The sequence below is a fragment of the Panthera onca genome, chromosome C1, assembly GCF_046562875.1.
Source record: "Panthera onca isolate mPanOnc1 chromosome C1, mPanOnc1 haplotype 2, whole genome shotgun sequence".
Classification (NCBI taxonomy): domain Eukaryota; kingdom Metazoa; phylum Chordata; class Mammalia; order Carnivora; family Felidae; genus Panthera; species Panthera onca.
In genome coordinates, this window is record NC_138346.1 from 76,414,959 (window position 1) to 76,437,600 (window position 22,642).

General features: G+C 35.6%; 1 pseudogene; it reads left to right on the top strand.

Moving 5' to 3' along the window:
- Nucleotides 1–22,337: 22,337 nt before the first annotated feature.
- Nucleotides 22,338–22,642, top strand: part of LOC132670984 (ATP synthase F(0) complex subunit C2, mitochondrial pseudogene) — an 82,818-nt pseudogene continuing 82,513 nt past the window's right edge.

Here is a 22,642-nt window from a genome sequence, read left to right on the forward strand (position 1 = left end):
GCCCCCCCAAATGGCTGGCCACTGCTTTTCTTCCTTTCATGTTCCTTTTCAGACCTTTTTTTTTTTTTTTTTTTTTTTAGGAGATATGCTTTCCTTTCAGTCTGACTTTGGCCTTCTACCCTACAAAGGACCAACTTTTTGGTCTACTTTATCCTTCAGGAACTGAACTTCTGGGCACCTCTGTTTCTCACTGGACATAGAGCCAAGCAGTTCTGCAGTATCAGCACTCCCCATGGCTCATTTGTGTGAAACAATTCATTCAGTTTCAGGTGCATGCTGATATTTAGCTTTTTATGTGAGTAAAGTTAAATGTTTCCAATGTTCTCTTTGTCATCTCTGTGTGTATCATATAACAGAGTTGCCTCAAACTATCTTATATCTTTTTTTAAATTAAATGTTTTATTATTAATTTTGAGAGAGAGATAGAGCCAGAATGAGAGGGAGAGAGAGAGAGACAGGGAGAGAGAGAGAGAGAGGGAGAGAGAGAGAGGGGGGAGAGAGAGAGAGAGAGAGAGAGAGAGAGAGAGAGAGAGAGAGACAATTCCAAGCATGCTCCGTGTTGTCAGCACAGTGCCATGATACAGGGCTCAATCTCACCAACTGCAAGATCCTGACCTGAGCCGAGATCAAGAGTCTGGATGCTTAACCAACTGAGCCACCCAGGCACCCCAACTTACATCTTAATCACAAGTTTGACCTCTGTGTTTTTCAGAAGTTCCTAGTCACAAATTTTATAAAACTGAGATATTTGGGGGAATGTTGTGGTTACAAATATAACAGAATAAAAGCAGGCATTTTAGATGCCAATCAGACTGTGCACACACATTAAAAATGCAAAGTTAAAAAATGCTAAAAAGAGGAATATTATGAAACAAATGAATTTGTTTTTTAAAAATAAGTATTCAAAATATCACTTTTTAAATTTTTTTTTATGTTTATTTACTTTTGAGAGAGACAGAGACAGAATGTGAGTGGGTTGGGGCAGAGAGAGAGGGAGGCACAGACTCTGAAGCAGGCTCCAGGCTCCGAGCTGTCAGCACAGAGCCCGACACGGGGCTTGAACTCACAGACCGCGAGATCATGACCTGAGCCAAAGTCGGACGCTCAACCGACTGAGCCACCCACGAGCCCCAATTCAAAATATCACTCAACCAAATTAGAATTTCTGGATATAATTATATTGATTGGTTTGAACATACCCTTTAGAAAATGTTCTAAAGGAGAGAATTGTTGAAGGACCAGATAACTATGGGAACAAGAGAAGACACAAGGCCAAATATAAATCATGCTTTTTTTCTCCTCAAAGAAAGCTTAAAAAAAAAGAGAATTGTGAATTCAATATAAAATTTCTGTTCCATCAAACTAGTGTATTTACTCATACAGCTTCATGTGAATTCCTTTTTTCTTATCTAGAGTTTAATAGACCTTGCTGTTAGTGACAGTATTTATGTCAGGAATGTAGCAACAGAGGACATTGTATCTTTTATTCATAAACAATTTAAAAGAAAATAAAAATACTTTTTGTTACTTAGTTTGTTTTTAGTTTGACTCTAGAACATTTTATGCAAAATCTTGAAACAATGCAACATGATTTTCAGTAGATTAACAGGAGTCTAAATGCTGAATCTTCACTATCTTTTGATCTTACCATTTTTCTTTGCCTCTTTATGCTTCTATAGAAAGTGCCACTTTTAAAACTATGGCACACTTCTAAATATAATGATTGATATGTTAAAACAAAATTTATTTTAAAATAGAGAATGACTTTTTATTTCAATAATTTTTAAACCCGGTTATTGTAAATTGTAAATTTATTACCTGTATTTTTATTCCCTCATAGTCCAATGTCTTAGTGTGTTTGGACTATGTAGCAAAATATCATACTGTAGGTAACTTACAAATAACACAAGTGTGTATATATCTATATATATAGATATATATAGGTATATATAGATATATATTCATTCAAATTTATTATTTTAATTCCAGGTAGTTAATATACAGTGTTATATTAGTTTCAGGTTCATATTATAGTATTCAACACTTCCATACATCACCCAGTGCTCATTATGACAAGTGCACTCCTTAATCCCCATCATCTATTCACCCATCCCCCACTTACTTCCCTTCTAGTAACCATCAGATGTTCTATATAGCTAAGAGTCTATTTCTTTTTTTCTCTTTTTTTCCCTTTGCTTATTTATTTTGTGTCTTAAATTCCACATATGAGTTAAATCATATGGCATTTGTCATTCTCTGACTGACTTATTTTGCTTGGCATTATACTCTCTAGTTCCATCCATATCTTTGCAAATGACAAGATTTAATTCCTTTTTATGCCTGAATAATACCCATTTTATATATCTCTATCTATCTATCTATCTATCTATCTATCTATCTCACATCTTCTTTATCCATCCATCAATCCATGGACACTTGGGCTGTTTCCTTATCTTGGCTATGGTAAATAACACTGCTATAAATATTGGAGTACATATATCCCTTTTAATTAGTGTTTTTGTATTCTTTGGGTAAATACCAGGTATTGTGATTGTTGGATCTGTAGAGTAGTTCTCCATACTGTTTTCCAGAGTGGCTACACCAGTTTGCATTCCCACGAATAGTTGCACAATTGTTCCTTTTTCTCCATGTCTTCACCAACAGTTGTTGTTTCTTGTGTTTTTTATTTTACCCATTTTGACAGGTGTGAGGTAATATCTTATTGTAGTTTTGATTAACATTTTCCTGATGATGAGGGACGTTGAGCATCTTTTCATGTGTCTGTTGGCCATCTGGATGTCTTCTATGGAGAAATGTCTGTTCATGTCTTCTTCCCATTTTTTAATTGGACTGTTTTTTGGGTGTTGAGTTTTATAAGTTCTTTATATATTTTGGATACTAACCTTTTATCAGATATATCATTTGAAAATATCTTCTCTCATTCTGTAGATTGCCTTTAAATTTTGGTGATTATTTCCTTTGCTGTGCAGAAGCTTTTTTATTTTGATATAGTTCCAATAGTTCCAATAGTTCATTTTTCTATTTGTTTCCCTTGCCTCAGGAGACCTATCTAAAAAAAAAAAGTTCCATGGCTGACGAGCAGAGAATTTTCTGCATGTATTCTCTTCTATTTTTATGGTTTCAGGTCTCACATTTAGGTCTTTAATCAATTTTGAATTTATTTTTGTGTATGATGTAAGTGGTCCAGTTTCTTTCTATTGCATGTCACTGTCCAATTTTCCCAACACCATTTGTTGAAGAGACTAACCTTTTCCCATTGAATATTCTTTCCTGCTTTGTTGAAGATTAATTGACCATATAGTTGTGGGTTTATTTTTCTATTCTATTCTATTCTATTGATCCATGTGTCTATTTTTCTGCCAGTACAATACTGTTTTGATTACTCCAGCTTTGTAGTATCTGTTGATACCTGGGACTGTGATTCCTCTAGCTTTGATTTTCTTTTTCAAGATTGCTTTGGCTATTCAGGATCTTTTGTGATTCCATAAAAACTGTAGTACTTTTTTCTAGTTCTGTGAAATAAGCTGTTGACATTTTGATGGGGATTGCATTCAATCTGTAGATTGTTTTGGGTAGTATAAATATTTTAGCAATATCTGTTCTTCCAATCCATGAGCATGGAATGTCTTTCTATTTCTTTGTGTTATCTTCAATTTCTTTCATAAGTGCTTTATGTTTTTCAGAATACAAGTCTTTAATCTCTTTGTTTAGGTTTATTCCTAGGTATCTTATTATTTTTCGTACAATCATAAATGAAATTTTTTTCATAAATTCTCTTTCTGCTCCTTCATTGCTGGTGTATAGAAATGCAACAGACTTCTGTACATTGATTTTATATCCTGTGACTTTACTGAATTTGTTTAGCAGTTATAGCAGTTTGTGTGTGTGTGTGTGTGCGTGTGTGTGTGTGTGTGTGTGTGTGGAGTCTTTTGTGTTTTCTATATATAGTATCATGTCATTTGCAAATACTGGAAGTTTTATTTCTTCCTTACCAATTTGGATGCTTTTTATTTCTTTTTGTTGTCTGATTGCTGTGACTAGTCCTTCCACATTTACGATGTTGAATAAATGTGGTGAGAGTGGACACTCCAGTGTCAGTTTTCCCCATTAACGATGATGTTAGTTGTGGGTTGACACATTTATTTCTCATAGCTCTGAAGGCTAGGCAGTCCAAAGTCATGGTACATGCAGGTCTAGTGTTTGGCGAAGTTCTGCTTTCTGGTTCATAGACGGTGACTTCTCATTATGTTCCCACATGCTGCAAGTAGTAAGGGAGTTCTCTGATGCCTATTTTATATGGGTACTGTCCATCTGACCTAATCATCTCCCAAAAGCCTCACCTCCTAAACCCATCACCTTGGACTTAGAATTTCAACATATGAATTTTGTGCAAACACAAATATTCAGTCCGCAGACCCTGGAACCAGGCATTTCAATACATGTCTCTATTCTTTCCTTTATTTGCTGTTTCTCTTAGTCAATGTATAGAATTTCTCATCCACAGTGATCTCAAATAAATATGCACAATATTTATTTCAAATAATAATAAAATGATGTTTGTTTGTTTTTTAATGTTGGTTCATTTTTGAGAGAGAGACAGAGCATGAGTTGGGGGAGGAGCAGAGAGAGAGAGGGAGGCACAGAATCTGAAGCAGGCTCCAGGCTCTGAGCTGTCAGCACAGAGTCCGACACAGGGCTTGAACTCAAGAACCGCAAGATCAGGACCTGAGCTGACGTCAGACGCTTAACCGATGGAGCCACCCAGGAGCCCCTAAAATGGTACTTTAAAATAAGGTAAAGCACATAACAAGTTTAGGAAACTGAAGTAGACTCTAAAAACACATAGATTTATGAGGAAGTTTAGCACAGAGTTTAGTGGGCAGAATCTGGGTTGAAGTTCAGGCTTAAACATTTATTAGCTGTGTGATTTTGGCCAAGTTATTTCTCCTTTTGATGCCTCAAGTCTCTATCCTGGAAAATGAGAAAAATAACGAAGTGCTTCCTCATATAGTGGTTATGAGGATTAAGAGAGATGATAAATGTATGGTGCCATGACAGTGTCTGAGAGGTAGTAAGCATTCTATAAATGTTTATTTCATTATTATTAATACTTTACCTCCTTGAAATCACTGGGCTTAGTCCAAGGGTTTCTTGAGCTTCCTTCCTTTTCTAAGCCTTATATTATATTTTTAAAATATTACATTGCTCTCCTAGACTACTCTAAATTACTATGAACTATAAAAAATTTTATATAGATAAATTATGACACACAGAGAAAAAGCATTACTAAAATATATTAAATTCAATATATGACAGCATATTTTTTATTCTATATAGCAGAGATGTATGGAAAACAACATATCTTGGATTATGGATTGACAGTAAAGAGCTATGGGCTAATATAACTGGGGCTCAGGTGTGCTATTATTTGCTGGGACAGATCATGAATTCTGAAAATGCTGAATAAAGAAGTTAGTATGTACTTTTTGGGTAAATGTTATTAATTCAGCTTCAAGTTTAAATAGATGATTATGGTGTGTAAATTTCTGGATGTTCTAAAAATTTTTTATGCGATTAAGTTTTTACTATTGTTTGTTCAAAAGTTAGCAATTATACAAATTTGCCAAAGAGGTAAGGCAAATAACATTAACAACTTAATGTTGGTTTATTATCAGTTAATAAACTGAGAATATATTCCGTTATAAAAATTTCCTTTGTGTGTGAATTCTAAATAATAATTATAGACATGCACAATAGATATGTGTTTGTTATATTATAGAAGTCATTAGTAATTTTACTTCTTTTTAAATTAATTACAAAAATTAATGAAATTTAAAAGTAATTTTTATTTTTCCTGATTTAGTAAATAACAGAATTTATGGTGGCCACACCCAAGGATAAAGTGTTTTAGAATAGCAATAAACTAATTTAAAATTAAATTTAAAACAAAATCTCTGCCTATCCACTTTTTTTTAAGGCTTGGTGGATGGTTTAAAGACAGAGGATGCAAAGTGGAAGGTAGTCTGTGGCCAATCATATGGATTCAAAAATTTATTGGCCTGTGTTCATAATCTTACTATTGCCTTTTATATGATCAATGACTTTAGGAAAATTTCTGACCACATTTAAACTTTAATTTTCTCAGAGTTACAATGGAGCAACTCAAAACTTCTTTACACAAGTATTATCACTATTAATGAGATGATAACAATATTTAAAGTTCTGAACACTGTGCCACAGCATGTAGGCAGTGAATAGTAGCTTCTTAGTTTTTTTCATTTTCTTTTTTTGGTAATAACGCTTAACCTGAGATCTATCCTTTTAACAAAATTGTATGTATATAACACCATATTGTTAACAAGAGGCACAATGTCATACAGCAGATGTCGAGCATTAATTATCATGCATAACTGAAACTTTATACCTAACAAATAGAAACCCCCCTTTGCCTCCTCTCATAGCCCCTGGCAACCACCATTCTACTTACTGATTCTGTGTATTTATCTATTTCTTATACCTAATGTAAATGCTATTATTCACTAAAAATATGCATATTACCGGCTTGTTTCACTTAGCATAATTTCCTCAAGGTTCATCCATGTTGTCACAGGATTTTCTTTTTTAAGGTTTAATAATGTAAATGATATTCACATTCAAAAGAAATGAAATTAGACTCTTATCTTACATTATTATACTATACAAAACTCATAAAGGCCTAATAGAGTAAGACCTGAAACTGTAAAATTCCTAGAAAGAAAATAAAACAGCACAAAGGGGAAGTGTTCCTGACCTTGGTTTAGGCAATGGTTTCTTAGATATGGCACTAAAAGCACAGATAACAAAAGCAAAAAATATACTAGTGGGACTACATCAAATTAAAAAGCTCCTACAAAGGAAACAAAGCGATTAACAAAGTGAAAAGGCAACCTACAGCCTGTGAGAAAATTTTGAAAACTATATTCTGGTAAGGGGTTAACAGCCAAAATATATAAGCATCTTCATTACCTCACTAGAAAAGAAAAACACTAAAAACAAATAATCCAATTAATAAATGACAAAGGACTTGAGTAGGCATTTTTCCAAGGAAGACATACACATGGTCAACAGATATATGAAAAGAGGCTCAACATCACTCTTCATCAGTGAAACGTACATCAAAATCTCAGTAAGATATTACCTCACATCTGTTAAGGTGGTTGTTATCATAAAAACAGAAGATAACAAATGTTGGTGAGGATGTGGAGAAATTGGAACTCTTGGTGGCAATGTGAAATGGTGCAGCCACTTTAGAAAACAGTTTGGAGGTTCTGCAAAAAAAATGAAAATAGAACTACCATATGATCCAACAATCTGGATATATATCCAAAAACCTTGAACTTGGAATCATGAAGAAGTATGTGCAATGCTACGTTCATTGCAGTTATTCACAATAGCTAAGACAGAGAAACAACTTAAATGTCCATCTCTCAGAAGAATGAATGAGGAAAATGTGGTGTGTATGTAAAATTGAACGATATTTAGCTTTAAAAAAGGAAGAAAATCTATTGCTGTCTTTTTTAATGTTTATTTTTTTTGACAGAGTGATAGAGAACAAGTTGGGGAGAGGCAGAGAGGGAGAGGGAGAGAGTGAGAATCCCAAGCAGGCTGCGTGCTGTCAGCACAGAGCCTGATATGGGGCTCAAACCCACAAACCATGAGATCAGAACCTTAGCCAAGATCAAGAGTCAGGCATTAAACCGACTGAACCACCCATGTGCCCCTATTGCTGTTTTTATGATTATTAGCCTTATGTTAAAATTATCATTCTTTTCAATGCTTTTCAAAAAAAAAATCTTATTTAGAAGTAAAATGTTATAAGGTATAATTTTAGCTTAAGTATACTGATCTCAGGGCAGACTTCTTTTTTTTTTTTTCCCAGAAAAGACTTTTAAAAATTATATTAGGCAAAAACTTTATTTGAATATTTATTTTTGGAAAGCCACGTGTTTTATCTCCTGGGAATATGTCAGTAATTAAATCATCCATTTGAACCCAAATCATATGTATTGCCTGGTTAAATGTCTCTCAACTTATTTCACTTGTGCCTAAACTACTTGAGAATTCTGAAAAATTTATAGATCAGTTCATATCATTTTGTGTTTAAAAACAAATTGTAACAGTGGATTATTTTATGGCACTAATGAAAGCATACGCTAATATAATATTCTATGTGCAATAATAGAGACTCTGTCTGACTTATTAATTATAAAACATTCGGTGATTCATTTAACACATATGGTTAACTAACATGACTGAGTGGTAGGTGAGAGGCAAGTATTTTTGCCAGGAAAATAATTCAATATTCTTGGTATAGAAAGAGATTTTAAAAGTGGAGGCATGCAGAGGACCCAAGATGGCAGAACAGCATGGAAGTTTTTTGTGTGTCTCGTGTCCATGAAATACAACTAGACCAACACTAAACCATCCTGCAAACCTAGAAACCTGATTGGAGGATTAACACAACAATCTACGCAACCTGAACCACAGATTCAGCAGGTACACGGCGCGGAGAAGTGAAATTGGGGAGCAAGAAGCCATGGAAGGTAGGGAACTGCTTTTGCGGCGGAGAGAGGACAGAGACTGGGGAGGGGGGGCAGAATACTGGAAAAGCACCCTCCCCAAAAGCAGCTAGAGAGAAAGCGGAAAATTGGAAACAGCCACAGGGACTAAACTAAAAAGGGAGAAAGGAGAAAGGAGAGGGTTTAAATTCCACTAAGAGTGTAAACAAGGGGAGCGCAAAGGCTGCAACTCCGCAGCTCCATACCTGGCGGTGCTCTGGTGGGAAGGGCGAATCCCCAGGAACAGAGTGGGGTCCGGGAAGTCCTTGGGCCACATGGGGAAAAGCAGTTCCTCTGCTGGAAGGACATTTGGTAGAGACTGTTGAAGCCACCTGGTCCCAGCAGACCCCAGAAAACGGCCACATTCGCTGGTGCTGGAACAAGGTCCTTAAGGGTGAAGCCTGGTGCCAGATATGTGTGGTGATTTTCCATAACCCTGAAACGCTGCTGCTACACTATCCCGCGAACTTTTTCTGGGGCGGGCTGGCACCTGGCCGCAGTCTTGGGTCACCAGCAGCAGCAGGGTCCAGCAGGCGTTCCTGGGTGCAGCGGCATTTGGGCATTACTCTTTCGGCCATTGCTCGGTGATACCCTCCCGCAGAGGGGCGGAACGGGTCAAAGCCGCAGTCCTTTAGAAGTAAGGGGCCGGGGAAAACAGACGCATCTGAGACAAAACTTGGGACAGAGGTACTGCCTGGGGCTTGGTCACAGACAGTGAAAAAGCAGGGAGTAGACGAAAGCTGAAGATAGAGGACGAGTGCGCGATTGTTGATTCTGGAGAACAGACTGGGTAGCTGGGTGACCCTAGGTTCATCGCTCCCGCACATGCGCAGATGCACCTACTAGCACCACAACACTCAACCCCAGTAGGCTAGCAGCGCCATCTAGTGGAAAGCAGAGCTATTACACTTAGCCCCACCCAAATGGGCCAACTTCGCTCTCAAGAACACAAATCTCACCGCTAGTTTAGTTTATGGACTATAAAGCGATACATAGACTGACTTCTAGGGGAAAATGAAGCAATTTCAGTGCTCCTTCAATCTGTTAGCAGGTTCATCTATTCAATTAACTTTTTTTCTTTTTCTCTTTTACACTTTTCTTTTTCTTGAATACAGAAAGAGAAAAATTAATCTTTAATTTAAATTTTATTGAAAATAATTTTCTTTATTTTTATTACTATATTTTTTACTTTTATATATTTTTTTCAAACTCTATTTTACTTCCATCATTTTATTTTAGTCTACTTCAGTGTATTCACCTTTTCAAATTTTCAAACAATATCCTTTTTTTCTTTTTCTTTTTTTCTCTCTTTTGTTTCTTTATCTTGAATGCAGAAAGAGAAAAACTTCATTTTACTTTCAATTTCTATTAAAATATTTTTATTTAATTTTTTTACTATATTTTTGTTTTATGTAAATATTTCCAAATTCTATTTTACTTCCATCATTTTATTTTAGTCTGCTAGAGTGTATTCACTTTTTCAAATTTTCGAACGATTTCCTTTTTTCTATTTTTTGTTTCTTTTCTTTTTTCTTAAATACAGAAAAATAAAAGCTTCATATTTATTTTTAATTTTTATTGAAAATATTTTCTTTAATTTTTTTCTACTATATTCTTTACTTTTGTGTATACTTTTCAAATTCGATTTTACCCCTATCATCTTATTGTAGTCTATTTCAGTGTATTCATTTTTTTCAAATTCTCAAACTATTTCCTTTTTTTTACCCCCCCGCCCACTTTTTTTCCTCTAATCTGTCAAACCACTTTCAACACCCAGACCAAAACACGCCAAGGATCTAGCATAATCGATTCGATTTGTGTGTGTGTGTGTGTGTGTGTGTGTGTGTGTGTGTGTGTTTAATTTTTAATGTTAACATTGTTTTAATTTTAATTTTTTATTTCAATTTTTATACCTCATTAATTACTTTTCTCTCTTCAAAATGACAAAATGAAGAAATTCACCCCAAAAGAAAGAGCACTAAGAACAACAGCCAGGGATTTAACCAACACAGACACAAGCAAGATGTCTGAAACAGAATTTAGAATCATGATAATAAGAATACTAGCTGGAGTCAAAAATAGATTAGAATCCCTTTCTGCAGATATAAAAGAAGTAAAAAATAGCCAGAATGAAAATGAAAATGCTATAACTGAGCTGCAATCACAGATGGATGCCACAGTGGCAAGGATGGATAAGGCAGAACAGAGAATCAGCAATATAGAGGACAACTTATGGAGAATAATGAAGCAGGAAAAAAAAGAGGGGGATTAAGGCAAAAGAGCACAATTTAAGAATTAGAGAAATCAGTGACTTATTAGAAAAGAGCAACATCACAATCATAGAGGTCCCAGAAGAGAAAGAGAGAGAAATAGGGGAAGAAGGTTTATGTGAGCAAATAATAGCGGAAAACTTTCCTAATCTGGCAAAAGACACAGACATCAAAATCCAGGAAGCACAGAGGACCCCCATTAGATTCAACAAAAACCGACCACCAACAAGGTATATCATAGTCAAATTCACAAAATTCTCAGGCAAGGAGAGAATCATGAAAGCAGCAAGGGATAAAAAGTCCCTAACCTACAAGGGAAGACAGATCAGGTTTGCAGCAGAACTATTCACAGAAACTTGACAGGCCAGAAAGGAGTGGCCAGATTTATTCAGTGTGCTGAATCAGAAAAATATGTATCCAAGAATTCTTTATCCAGCAAAGCTGTCATTCAAAATAGGAGAGATAAAAAATTTCTCAGAAAAACAAAAATTAAACGAGTTTGTGACCACTAAACCAGCCCTGCAAGAAATTTTAAGGGGGACTCTCTGAGGGGAGAAAAAATGAAAAAAGTATATATATATATATATATATATATATATATATGTAAATAAATAACAAAAACAACAAAGATTATAAAGAACCAGAGAACACCAGCAGAAACCCCAATTCTACAAGCACCAAAATGGCAATAAATCCATATCTTTCAGTACTCACTCTAAATGTCAATGGACTCAATGCTCCATTCAAAAGACATAGGGTTATAGAATGGATAAGAAAACAAGATCCATCTATATGCTGTTTACAAAAGACCCACTTTAGACCTAAAGTCACCTTCAGATTGACAACAAGGGGATACAGAACCATCTATCATGCTAATGGTCAACAAAAGAAAGCCGGAGTAGCCATACTTATATCAGACAATCTAGACTTTAAAATAAAGACTGTATCAAGAGACGCAGAGGGCATTATATCATAATCAAAGAGTCTATCCACCAAGAAAACCCAACAATTGTAAACATTTATGCATCAAATGTGAGAGTACCCAAATATATAAATCAATTAATCATAAACACAAAGAAACTCATCTACAGTAATACCATAATAGTAGGAGACTTCAACACCCCACTCACAACAATGGACAGATCATCTAATCAAAAAAACAACATGGAAACAATGGCTTTGAATGACACACTGGATGACATGGACTTAACAGATATATTCAGAACATTTCATCCTAAAGCAGCAGAATATACATTCTTCTCCGGTGCACATGGAACATTCTCCAAAATAGATCATATACTGGGACACATATCAGCCCTAAGTAAGTACAAAAAGATTGATCATACCGTGCATATTTTCAGACCACAACGCTATGAAACTCGAAATCAACCACAAGAAAAAACTTGGAAAGGTAACAAATACTTGGAGACTGAAACATCCTCCTAAAGAATGAATGGGCTAACCAAGAAGTTAAAGAGGAAATACAAAAGTATGTAGAAATCAATGAAAATTATAACACCGCAACCAAAAACCTCTGGGACACAGCAAAGGCGGTCATAAAAGGAAAGTATATAGCGATCCAGGCCTTCCTTAAAAAGGAAGAAAGATCTCAGATACACAACCTAACTTTATGCCTTAAAGAGCTGAAGAAACAACAGCATATAAAACCCTAGACCAGCAGAAGACAGGAAATAATGAAGATTAGAGCAGAAATTAAAGCTATCAAAACCAAAACAACAGTAGAACAGATCAATGAAACCAGAAGCTGGTTCTTTGAAAGAATTACCAAAATTGATAAAACACTAGCTGGTTTGATCAAAAAGAAAAAGGAAAGGACCCAAATAAATAAAATCAAGAATGAAAGAGGAGAGATCCCAACGAACACAGCAGAAATAAAAACAATAATAAGAGAATATTATAAGCAATTATAAGCCAATAAAATGGGCAACCTGGAAGAAATGGACAAATTCCTAGAAACATATACACTACCAAAACGGAAACAGGAAGAAATAGAAAATTTGAACAGACCCATAACCAGTAAGGATATCGAATTAGTAATCAAAAATCTGCCAAAATCAAGAGTCTGGGGCCAGATGGCTTTCCAGGGGAATGCTACCAAACATTTAAGGAAGAGGTAACACCTATTCTCTTGGAGCTGTTCCAAAAAATAGAAAGAGAAGGAAAACTTCCAAACTCTTTCTATGAAGCCAGCCTTACCTTGATTCCAAAACCAGACAGAGACCCCACTCAAAAGGAGAACTATAGAGCAATTTCCCTGATGCACATGGATGCAAAAATCCTCAATAAGATATTAGCCAACCAGAACCACAAAACATTAAAAAAATATTCACCACGACCAAGTGGGATTTATACCTGGGATGCGGGGCTGGTTCAATACCCACAAAACAATTCACGTGATTCATCACATCAATAAAAGGAAGGACAAGAACCATAAGATCCTCTCAATAGACACAGAGAAAGCATTTGACAAAATACAGCATCCTTTCTTGATAAAAACCCTCAAGAAAGTAGGGATACAAGGAGCATACTTCGAGATCATAAAAGCCATATATGAATGACCCAATGCTAATATCATCCTCAATGGCGAAAAACTGAGAGCTTTCCCCCTAAAGTCAGGAACAGGACAGGGATGTCCACTCTCACCACTGTTATACAACATAGTATTGGAAGTCTTAGCCTCTGCAATCAGACAACACAAAGAAATAAAAGGCATCCAAATTGTTCAGGAGGAGGTCAAAGTTTCACTCTTCCCAGATGGCATAATACTCTATACGGAAAACCCAAAAGAGTCCACCAAAAAACTGCTAGAATTGATTCATGAATTCAGCAAAGTTGCAGGATATAAAATCAATGCACAGAAATCAGTTGCATTCCTATACACCAATAATGAAGCAACAGAAAGAGAAACCAAGGAATCGATCCCATTTACACTTGCACCAAAACCCATAAAATACCTAGGAATAAATCTACCCAAAGAGGTGAAAAATCTATACACTGAAAACTGTAGAAAGCTTATGAAAGAAATTGAAGAAGACCCCAAAAAATGGAAAAAGATTCCATGCTCCTGGATAGGAAGAACAAATGTTGTCAAAATGTCGATACTACCAAAAGCAATCTACACATTCAATGCAATACCTGTCAAAGAAACACCAGCATTCTTCACAGAGCTAGAACAAATAATCCTAAAATTTGTATGGAACCAGAAAAGACCCCGAATAGCCAAAGCGATCTTGGAAAAGAAAACCAAAGCAGGAGGCATCACAATCCCAGACTTCAAGCTCTACTACAAAGCTGTCATCATCAAGACAGTATGGTACTGGCACAAGAACAGACACTCAGATCAATAGAACAGAATAGAGAACCCAGAAATGGACCCACAAACATATGGCCAACTAATCTTTGACAAAGCAGGAAAGAATAGCCAATGGAATAAAGACAGTCTCTTCAGCAAGTGGTGCTGGGAAAACTGGACAGCAATATGCAGAACAATGAACCTGGACCACTTTCTTACATTGTACACAAAAATAAACTCAAAATGGATGAAAGACCTCAATGTAAGACAGGAAGCCATCAAAATCCTCGAGGAGAAAGCAGGCAAAAACCTCTTTGATCTTGGCCGCATCAACTTCTTACTCAACACGTCTCTGGAGGTAAGGGAAACAAAAGCAAAAATGAACTACTGGGATCTCATCAAAATTAAAAGCTTCTGCACAGTGAAGGAAACAATCAGCAAAACTAAAAGGCAACCGACAGAATGGGAGAAGATATTTGCAAATGACATATCAGATAAAGGGTTAGTATCCAAAATCTATAAAGAACCTATCAAACTCAACCCCCAAAAAACAAATAATCCAGTGAAGAAACGGGCAAGAGACATGAAGAGACACTTCTCCAAAGAAGACATCCAGATGGCCAACCGACACATGAAAAAATGCTCAACATCACTCATCATCAGGGAAATACAAATCAAAACCACAATGAGATACCCCTTACACCTGTCAGAATGGCTAACATGAACAACTCAGGCAAAAATAGATGTTGGCGAGGATGCGGAGAAAGAGGATCTCTTTTGCATTCTTGGTGGGAATGCAAGCTGGTGCAGCCACTCTGGAAATCAATATGGAGCTTCCTCAAAAAACTCAAAATAGAACTGCCCTACGACCCAGCAATTGCACTACTAGGCATTTATCCACAGGATACAAGTGTGCTGTTTCGAAGGGACACATGCACACCCATGTTATAGCAGCACTACCAACAATAGCCAAAGTATGGAAAGAGCACAAATGTCCATTGATGGATGAATGGATAAAGAAGCTGTGGTATATATATACATTGGAGTATTAATCGGCAATCAAAAAGAATGAAATCTTGCCATTTGCAACTATGTGGATGGAACTGGAGGGTATTATGCTAAGTGAAATTAGTCAGTCAGAGAAAGACAAAAATCATATGACTTCACTCATATGAGGACTTTAGGAGACAAACCAGATGAACATAAGGTAAGGGAAACAAAAATAATTTTAAAACAGGGAGAGGGACAAAACAGAAGAGACTCATAAATATGGAGAACAAACTGAAGGTTACTGGAGGGGTGGTGGGAGGGGGGTGGGCTAAATGGGTAAGGGGCACTAAGGAGTCTACTTCTGAAATCATTGTCACACTATATGCTAACTAACTTGGATATAAATTTTAAAAAGTAAATAATAAAATGAAAAAAAAAGTGGTGGCATGCAGAACTCTCTGAATTCAACAATGTCCTCAAAACTTCCAGAAATTCCACTTGTGAAATACACTTAATAGTATAATACATTAAAAAGATCAATTTAAAAAAATGAAAATTATGTTTTCCTTGAAGTGATTTTGATATCTGAAAAGTGATATCTCAAGCACATTTCTTAGTCTATATTTTATACAAAGTTGATAAACTAGACCTTAAAATGCAATAGCCATAAGGGAGCTAAGAGATTGAAACATATATTTGAGTTTACAATTTGGTTTTAATGAAATCATCCGGCTGAGTGTAAAAGCAAACATCTGCATCCTTGTTTTCTGCAGGAATCTGTGGCTAATTTTTGTGCAGAACAAAGAATAGAGTAATTAGCGTGTTTGATGAGTTTTTTAAAAAATATTTTCACTTGCCAAAAGAGAACATATAGTTCTCTGATCAGATGTTGGGCAAACCTGAATTAATATCAGTGATTTTCACCACAATACTGAAACAGAAAAAGGATTGTTTTTCTACTTTATTCAAAATCAGTGCAATTATCATTACTCTTTAAATTTTATATAAATACCTTTTGTAGGGGTGGCTGGGTGGCTCAGTCGGTTGAGTGTCTGACTTTGCCTCAGTCATCACCTCACGGTTCGTGGGTTCGAGCCCTGCATTGGGCTCTGGGCTGACAGCTCAGGCCCTGGAGCCTGCTTCAGATTCTGTGTCTCCCTCTCTCTCTGCCCCTCCCCAGCTTGCTCTGTGTGTGTGTGTGTGTGTGTGTGTGTGTGTGTGTGTGTGTGTCTTAAAAATAAACATTAAAAAAATACCTTTTGTGATAACAGTTGCATCTGCTTATATTAATTCATATGGAGCATCTGTATTACAACTGCATTAGTCTAAATCAAGAGTTTCTTAACAGTTTTGGCAGTTTTGACATTTGGGCTAGATAGTTTTTGTAGACAGGGGATATTCTGTATTGTGTAATGCTTAGCAATAGCCTGACCTCTCCCACTAAATGCCACTAGCTACATACTAAATGGCAGTAGCAACTTCTCTCTCTGCAGATTTGATGACAAATACCACTGTTTCAGGCAATGCGGAATGTCTTCTAGGGGATAAAGTCAAAACCAGTTGAAAAACAAAGCTAAATGAAGATTGAATAACCATTTTCATTTCAAATTCAAGATTCATTCATCCATTGGTTGAGCTTATACTATGTAAGAAACATGGCCCAATGCTTTTTTGAAAACTAGAGACACAATAACTGCCTTTGTTTAATATAGGTGTCTGAAAAGCCTATTTTGATGAACTTATAAATCCATGAGGTCAAAGATTTATCCAATTTTTTCAACCTTAAACATTGCTGACTTCCTTTAGTGTGGTTATATTTTTTCATTTGTTGTTTAGTTAGCTTCGTGGTTTTTTTGTTTGTTTTGTTTTGTTTTGTTTTGTTTTATTCCTGTATGTGTTCCAATCTGGGTTCCCACCACCTCCAAAACCATTAAGTGATTTTAATTACTCACTTATTAAGGGGCATGTAAACATGAATATGATTCTAAGAGTAAAAGCTATACAAAGTAGACCCATCATAATGTCCCCTCCTCTGCATGCCTATTACTCAATTCTTTATTTTCACCATTTTCCCATCCAGCTCCTTTAATTGATCAATCTCTTTATTTTGGGTTAACCATCCTAATTTTCTTTTGCATAAGAGTGTGTCAGAATGGTTTGAATATTTGTGTTACTCCTAATTCGTATGTTCATATGTTGAAATCCTAATACCCAATATGATAGTGTTAGGAAATAGAGTTTTGGAGAGTAATTAGATCATGAGGGTGGCATAGCCATGAATGGGATTAGGGCACTTAGGAAAGGGACCCCACCTACTTCCCTTAGCCTTCTCCACTATGTGAAGACATAATAAATCTGCAATTGGGAAGAGCACTCTCCCCCAACCATGATCAGGGACCCTGATCTTGGAGTGCCAGTCTCCACACCTGTGAGAAATGTGTTATTTAGAAACTATCCAGTCTGTGGTATTTTGTTATAGCAGCCCTAACGATTAAGATATATAGCTATGGAGGCATTTTCCCCTTAGGTCCCTTTTCTTACATGAAGAATAGCATATATCTGTACTCTCTTGCATTTTGCTTTCTGCATATCCTGGAAATAATTCCAGATCAGTTTATAGAGATTTCCTCAATCTTTTTACAGCCAGATCGTATTTGTGTGTGTGTGGATATACCAAGCGTTTCCCACCATTCTTCTAGGTTTAGGCTCTATGTTTCTAATACGTTTCAGTTACAAATAACGCTGCAATGAATAACCTGGTGCATATATATGGTTGCAGGTATATTTTCCAGTAGTTTCTTAGCAGTGGGGTAATTGGGTCAAAAGGTATACATTGCAATTTTTTTTTTTTTTTTACATATTGCCAAATTCCTCTCTTGAATGATTGTACCAGTTTGCATTTCAACCAACAATATGGGAGCCTGTCTGTTTCCCTACAACTTTGCCAACAGAATGTATAATCATACTTTTTAATTTTTGAGAGAGCTTAAACACTCTTTCATATTTTTAGTTCCATATATTAATATATTTGATATATGATTATATCATATGACTTATTTTTGACATATATTTATATATGCTATATATTATATATATAGAATTGTGTGTTCACGTCTCTTGTTTTGCTACTGGGTTTTGGACAATTGTTTCAAAAAAGATGTTTTACACTGTCCTATTATTATGTTTTTATCTATGACTCTTTGCACCTCTTATAGATTTTTGCTTAATAAACAAGGTTGTTACATATGAGGAGTCTGGCTCCAGGCCAGGATCCTATGTGTGATCTTTCAGGACCAACTGTAGTCCAATACAAAGGCTTTTCCTGGCAGGCAAATGGCTTAAACAACAAATATTTGTTTCTCCTTTCTCTGGAGGCTGAAAGTGCAAGATTGGAGAGATAGGTGTTCCGGCTTGGTCTGGTTCTGGTAAGGGTTCTCTGCCAGGTTGCAAACAGCCAACTGCTCCTCACATGGCAGGAAGGGAGCTTTCTGGGGTCTCTTTTATAAAGGCGCTAATCCCATTCATAAGCACTCTACCCTCATGACCCAATTTCCTCCAAAAGACTCCACCTTCTACTATCATCTCAGTAGGGGATTAGGATTCGAGCACAAGAATTTTGTGAGATACAAACATTCAGTCTGTAACAGTGTTCTTTTTTTTTTTTTCCTTTGTTACCCAGTTGCTGAAGCGTGTTTCCTTTTCTCTTCTCTCCTCTCCTCTCCTCTCCTCTCCTTCTCTTCTCTTCTCTTCTCTTCTCTTCTCTTCTCTTCTCTTCTTTCTCTTTTTTCCTTCTTTTCTCTTTTCATTTTCCTTTCCTTTCCTTTCCTTTCCTTTCCTTTCCCTTCCTTTCTCTTCCTCCTCATCCTTCTTTTCTTTTTTTTTTTTTTTTTCGGACTTTTCACTTTCCCAGAGTCATACATCTGTTTCCAGGAATGCCCATTTCAACCCTGTTTGTGTCTTTAAATCGCATGCACATTGGGGTGCCCTTCCCTGTAGCCCATGCTATTTTCTGGCCAGAACAGTTTTGTTGTTGTTGTTGTTGTTGTTGTTGTTGTTGTTTTGCTGTTGCTGTATTTTAATAATTTTAAATTTATGATAAACTTAGGTTTTTAGGCAGTCATTTCAGACGAATACACACAATTGTTAATTTCCCTGTTTGTATTCCCCTCAGTTTTCCCACTTTGTCTTTCTTGCCACAAAATCTTAAGGTGGGTTGGGAGTGGGAAGGAAGCACACAAGTTTGTGTGCAGCTTTAGTGTTTCTTTTTACTTATTACTATTTTGAAGTTTGGGCAATATCTGCCTTCAATATATGGTGAGAATGTGGTTTTCGGTCAACTTTAATCTTTACTTCTTTTGTTGTATGGGGAGGAAATACTGAGAAGTAGGTGGCTATTTTGTCACCATTGTTATCAGCTATCTCAAAGTGCCAAACCATTACTTTGTAAAAGAAATCCTTACTAACAAATATGTTCTGGGAGAGAGATTAGACTTCAATTAAGCAAGTCAGGGGAACATGTAGAATAAATTTTATGGACTATAAACAAAAAGACATAATTAATAATTACATGCATAGCTTTATTCATATAGCCCCATTACACATTATAGGTAATTATCATCTTGGTTTTAGTGTCCATAATGCATAGAGCAAATGTGTACATAGAAAAGTAAGAATAATTTTAGGGAAAATCTCAAATGATCCTAAGGTTTTGAGGCACTCTGAACCATTCAAGTTGTATCTACAGACCCTGAATGTATGATATCCAACTAATAGATGAACAGCTCAGATGACAGTTGTCTCCACATCTATCATAGCTGCTTTGAAATATATCTTATTTTTCAAACAGGCTTATTTATTTATATACAAATATTGCCTTTCTATACCTTCAACTGATGAGATGTTTTCTCCATGAATCAAAATTACAGTTAATAAGTATTTAAAAATACTTTCAAGTTAATAAATATTTATAAATCTCTCTCTTTAATGTCTTTTCCCCAAACAGAGCTGTATAAATGATCATGAAAGACCCCCATATCTTTATGTTTTACTGTAGTAGTTCTCAGTATCTAACAGACTAACAAAATATTCAGTGAATATAAAGTCAAAGTGTAAATATCTTCTAGGAATATATACAACAAATGTAGACCTTCCAAAATATGTCAATTTTTAAAATATTAAAAGACAGGCATAATGCACTCTAAATGTTACGAAACCTTTAACTTTATATTATGAAAATTTGAGTAATTTTTTCATTATGGTCACCACTCTTGGAAATGCTAGGTTCTTTAATGTTACTCCAAAAGCTGGAAACAATAAAATAATCTCTTTAGTTAAATTCTTTGAGTTTCAATTTAAGAATCTTTAAAATGGATAAACTTTTACTTTGAAAGGTTATTGTGAATATCATCATCTATTAAAATACCAGATGTTTTTATAAAACACCTTTATGAAATATTCCCTTAGTTAATTATCAATTGATCTGGCAAGAACTGTCATATAGTAGCTTGATCACACTTAAACACAGACAAGAGATTTATAAATAAATACTATATATGGGAAAATTCTGTGCTAGAAAGATTATTATTATTATTTCATTTTTTGGCAACTCATCAGCATATTGTACAATTTACTTGGTCCAGATAGAGCTCTTGGATGCAGTGTAAGAACTTCTGTTAAAAAACAATATATTTTCTTTTAAAAATAGGTTATGATCTATAGTTCTCCCTTTTTTAGGGTCTCTGTCTAGTTTTAGAGTCAGGGAATGCTGGCTTCAAAAGAAAGTATTGGAAGTCCTAACATCAACAATCAGACAACACAAAGAAATAAAAGAATCCAAATAAGCAAGGAGGAAGTCAAACTTTCATTCTTCATGGACAACATGATACTCTACTTGGAAAACCTAAAAGACTCCACCAAAAAAAACTGCTATACCTGATACATGAATTCAGCAAAGTCATAGGATATAAAATCAACATACAGAAATCAGTTGCATTTCTACACACCAATAATGAATCAACACAAAGAGAAATCAAGGAATCAATCCCATTTAAAATTGTACCAAAAAACATAAAATACCTAGGAATAAACCTAACCAGATAGGCAAAAGATCTGCATACTGAAAACTATAGAAAGCTTATGAAAGAAATTGAAGAAGACACAAAGAAATGGATAAACATTCCATGCCCATGGATTGCAAGAACAAATTTTGTTAAATGTCAATACTACCCAAAGCAATCTACATGTTCAATGCAATCCCTATCAAAATAACACCATTTTTTCACAGAGCTAGAACAAGCAATTCTAAAATTTGTATGGAACAAGAAAAGACCCCAAATAGCCAAAGTAAGGTTAAAAAAGAAATTCAAAGCTGGAAGCATCACAATTCTGGACTTCAAGCTGTAATCATCAAGACAGTATGGTGCTGGCACAAAAAACAAACACATAGATCAATGGAACAGAACAGAGAACCCAGAAATGGACCCACAAAGGTGGGGTCAACTAATCTTTGATAAAGTAAGAAAGAATATCTGATGGAAGGGGAGAAAACTGTGTCTTCAGCAAATGGTGTTGGGAAAACTGGACAACAACATGCAGAAGAATGAACCTGGACCACTTTCTTACACCATACACAAAAATAAACTCAAAATGGATGAAAGACCTAAATATAAGGCAGGAAACCATAAAAATCCTAGAGGAGAAAACAGGCAACAACTTCTTTGACCTTGGCCGCAACTGCTTACTTGACATATCTCCAGAGCCAAGGAAAACAAAAGCAAAAATGAACTACTGGGACCTCATCAAGATAACAAGCTTCTGCATAGTAAAGGAAACAACAAACCTAAAGGCAAACTACAGAATGGGAGAAGATATTTGCAAATGACATATCAGATAAAGGGTTAGTATATAAAACCTATAAAGAACTTATCAAACTCAACATCCAGATATACATAATCCATGAAGAAATGAGCAAAAGATATGAACACATACTTTTCCAAAGAAGACATCCAGATGGCTAACAGACACATGAAAAAAATGCTCAACATCACTCATCATCAGGGAAATACAAATCAAAACCACAATGAGATACCACCTCACACCTATCAGAATGGCTAAAATGAACAATTCAGGAAACAGATATTAGCGAGGATGTGGAGAAAGGGGAACTCTTTTGCGCTACGGATGGAAATGCCAACCGGTGCAGCTCCTCTGGTAAACAGTATAGAGGTTCCTCAAAAAACTAAAAATAGAACTACCCTATGCCCCAGCAATTGCACTACTAGGTGTTTATCCAAAGGATACCAAAATGCTGAGTTGAAGGGGCACATGCACCCTAATGTCTATATCAGCACTATCAACAATAGCCAAATTATGGAAAGAGCCCCAATGTCCACCAACCAACAAATGAATAAAGAAGATGTGATATGTGTATACAATGGGATATTACTCAGTAA